The sequence below is a fragment of the Mandrillus leucophaeus genome, unplaced genomic scaffold (assembly GCF_000951045.1).
Source record: "Mandrillus leucophaeus isolate KB7577 unplaced genomic scaffold, Mleu.le_1.0 Scaffold1259, whole genome shotgun sequence".
Classification (NCBI taxonomy): Eukaryota; Metazoa; Chordata; class Mammalia; order Primates; family Cercopithecidae; genus Mandrillus; species Mandrillus leucophaeus.
Genome location: NW_012100976.1, coordinates 57,792 through 61,895, shown reverse-complemented (window position 1 = coordinate 61,895; position 4,104 = coordinate 57,792). Strand labels below are relative to the sequence as shown.

The 4,104-nt window shown below is 42.6% G+C and overlaps 2 pseudogenes across 1 annotated transcript in view; both read left to right on the top strand.

Annotated features, from left to right (window-relative positions):
• Positions 1-4,104, top strand: part of LOC105533527 — a 125,118-nt pseudogene that overhangs the window by 69,259 nt on the left and 51,755 nt on the right. The window lies entirely within an intron of this gene.
• LOC105533528 lies at positions 248-994 on the top strand (annotated as a pseudogene).

Genomic DNA, 4,104 nt, shown 5'->3' with positions numbered 1-4,104 from the left:
TGGCTGGGCCTTCAGCAGTGGCAGCTGCCAGGTCAGCCTTGGTGAGTGGCGACTCAATTGCTGTGCCCATGCAGTGTCCATCGCAGCCACCACGGCCACTTTGTGCAGGGACTCCATGAGCAAGCCTTGTGCGCTTCTTTTGCTTTACAGGAAACTTGACGCAGGCTGGTGTCCAGTGAAGAAATGCCAGGTGCATGGAAAGGAGAGGAGGACCTCAGGGCTGTGAGTGAGCTGCAAAAGGAAGCACATGGACCACCAGGTGGCGCTGCTGCGCTGCTCCAGCTACCAGGAGGTGAATGTTAGGACGAGCTTTGAGGTGGAGAGAGAGATGTCATTTCTCATCCTCCAGGTTCAAAGTAAAAACCTTCAGGCCAATCTCGGCCGAGCGTTCTGGTGTAGCGAGCGGGCTCGGAGGTGCTCACCGCTGCTGTCATGGTTATTTGCTAAACTGCATCTCGCTGTGTCCCAGAACACGGGCATTAGCAAGAACGGGCACCTGCCCTGGCCACAGCTCAGGAATGAATTTAGGTATTTCCAGAGAATGACACAAACTCTTCCACTAGAAAGTAAACAGAATCTGGTGTTATGTATAGGAAGATCCGGTTCTCCATTCCTGAGAAGAATCGACCTTTAAAGGATAGAATTAATTTAGTTCTCAGCAGAGAACTCAAGGGACCTCCACAAGGAGCTCATTCTCTTGCCAGAAGTCTGGATGATATCTTAAAACTTACTGAACAACCAGAATCAGCAAATAAAGTAGAGATGATTTGGATAGTCGGTGGCAGTTTTGTTTATAAGGAAGCCATGAATCACCCAAACCATCTTAAACTATTTGTGACAAGGATCACGCGGGACTTTGAAAATGACACTTTTTTTTCGAGAAATTGATTTGGAGAAATATAAACTTCTGCCAGAATACCCAGGTGTTCCCTCTGATGTCCAGGAGGAGAAAGACATTAAGCTCAAATTTGAAGTATATGAGAAGAATGATTAACATGAAGGTATTTTCTAATTTATTTTAAGTTATTCCCCTCCCTCAGGAAAAAAAAGTATGTATTTTTACATGAGAAGAAAAAGACTTGTTGCCTTTAGATCTATGAACAATTATTTCTAAGCAACGTGTTTTTATCCCACACTAATCTTGAATATATCAGATACCATTTATGAAACATTCTTGCTATAACTAAGTGCCTCTCCAAGACCCCAACTGAGTCCCCGCACCTGCTACAGTGAGCTGCCATTCCACACCCATCGCACATGGCACTCTGGCCAGTCCTTGATGACATTGTCGGGCTTTTCAAATGTCGGTAGTATTTATTAAAGATGAAGATGCACATACCCTCCAACTGAGTAGTTTCACTAGTAGGAAATACTGAAAGCTTCCTACATGTATATCTAGAGGTTTGTAGACATATGTTGCAGCCTTGTTTGTAACAACGAAAAATTGAAAACAACCTGGAAGTCCAGTGATGGGAAAATGAATATATTTCTGTTTAGATTGGGGAAGCCAAAGCAGATTCCAAGATTGAAATTTCAGTGAAGACAGTTTATTTGCTAGGTCTTACCAGAAAGCATCAATTGAGGTATGGAGAAATGGAACTGAGAAGGTAAGAAAACCAGTTTAAAGTCAGTGAACAGGTTCTCATTGGTAACAAGCTCTATACTGCTGAGATACAAGGAAACGGAGGGGAGAAAGCTGGAATATTGATCCTCCACTCCTTGGTTGTCAGCCCCCTGTCCTGTGTATGGGTGGAAAGTACTCCAGCTGCTCTATAGCAAGTCCCCGGTGTTTGCAGTAAGAAGCTGCTGGCATGCATGGGAACCGTGAATGGCAAACACTTAAGGCAATTCCATGTTTAAGTATATAACCTCTTCATATCTTTTTTTTTTTTTTTGACAGAGTTTCACTCTTGTTACCCAGATGGAGTGCAATGGCGCGACCTCAGCTCCCTGCAACCTCCGACTTTCCAGGTTCAAGTGATTCTCCTGCCTCAGGCTCCCAAGTAGCTGGGACTAGAGGCACGTGCCATGACACCCAGCTAATTTTGCGTTTTGGTGGAGACAAGGTTTCACCATGTTAGTCAGGTTGGTCTCGAACTCCTGACCTCAAGTGATATGCCTGCCTCGGCCTCCCAAAATGCTGGGATTATAGGCGTGAGCCACCGCACCTGGCAGATCTTTATTCTTTTTATGTAGTAAAAAGTATAAAGCCACACATGGTTTATTTGAAATATTTTATGATAAAAAAATATAAGGAGTAGGAAAACCAATTCTAGGTTAAAGTGAGGGATCGTGGTAGTTTGAATCAGGAGGTTGCATGTAGTAAGACACTGTGATTTAAGATATATATTAAGATTGGAAGTAGCAGGATATTCTGATGGAGTTTGACTTTGGTTTGGGGCCCACTGAGTTTGAGATGCCTTTGAGAAATGAAGGAAGAAGAGAGAGAATACAAGAAAAACTGGCCGGGCACAGTGGCTCATGCCTGTAACACATTGGCTCAGCATTTTGGGAGGCAGAGACAGGTAGATCCCTTGAGACCAGCTTGGGCAACATGGTGAAGCCCCATCTCTACAAAAAATACAAAAATTGGCTGGGCACTGTGGCGCCCACCTGTAGTCCCATCTGCTCAGGGGCTGAGGTGGATGAACTGAGCCCACGCGGTCACGGCTGCAGGGAGTTGTGGTTGTGCCACTGCACTCCAGCCTGGGTGACAGAAGAGACCCTGTCTCAAAAAGAAAGCTGAAAACAATGGAAGCATGCCTTCAGAATTCTAGAAAGAAAGTAATTTTCAACGGATAAATCTATATTCAGCCAAATAATCAAGGGTGAAGGTAAAATAATACATTTTTAGGCAAGCAAAGACTCAGGGGTTACCTTCATGTGCCCTTTCTTGGGAAACTATTGGAGAAAATACTCCAGCAAAATGAAGGAGGAGACAAACCAGAGAATGACCTGGATCCAGCAAATAGGATCCAACACAGGAAATATTGCAGCTACGGAGCTGGCTTTAAAAAAAAAAAAAAAACACAGTAAAAATATTAATAGGTTAGCTGGGTGGAATGGCTCATGCCTGCAGTCCCAGCTACTCAGGAGGCTAAAAGCAAGAGGTTGGCTTGAGTCCAAGAGTTCCAGACCAGCCTGGCCACCATACTGAGGTCCCTTCTCTTAAAAATAATAACAGGTTATTGCCAGATTTTGGGCATTTGGAAAGAAGTTCATTAAAGATAAAGCAAAAGTGAAAAAAACAAGGGGGAAGGGTGTTGGGCAATCATTAATTCTAGGGCAGAAGGAAGTACCGGAGAGGAATTAAGAGCACAATACTCTGTTCTTCTCAACAATGAGCAATATGTACTTAGTCATAATAATGTGGTGACTGCTTAGCCCCTAACTCTGGTAACTACTTTGGGACAATATGGGAGGAAAAGTGAAGATAGTGATGGTGTAAGAGCTAAATCCTCATCTGTCATTCAAGAAATCACTATAAAATGTATAAAACAATCAAGAAATGACTAAGTAGTTATGTGAGGAGAAAAACAGAAGACATTGCTAAAAGAGTTGAAAGTCATTGCTCTGGAGGATTAGGAGGGACGGGGCAGGGGACTGTTAGGATGCATTATTGACTGAAGAGGCTTTTTAAAATTACATGTATTAACATATGCACCCACTTGAAAAACTGAAAAAATAATAATTTGGAAAAACCCATGAAGGCAACTACCAGAAGGAAAAACTGAGAGAATGAAAAGTGCTTGTCTCTGGAAAGAACAAATGGCAGGACTGTTGCTTTCATGGGTTTTTTTTAAGACTTTTAGAGCCATTTGATTTTACCTAGACATTTTCATCTATTTCTTTAATAAAACAACTCTATCGTAATAAAAAGTTACATTCATTCACAGAAAACAAACAAACAAACAAAAACCCTTCCTGCCCAGCCCATCTCATTCTCCCTGAATCCTCAGCGCTAATGAGGACTGTCTCCTTCTCACCTCCCTGGACTGGACTTTTTACTACTGGAAAGTGGATGTGATTTCTAGTTTCTGCATGTCCTGGTTTATTGTGCTGCCAGTAAAATAAAATCAAAAGACATGTTGAATAAATAATAAA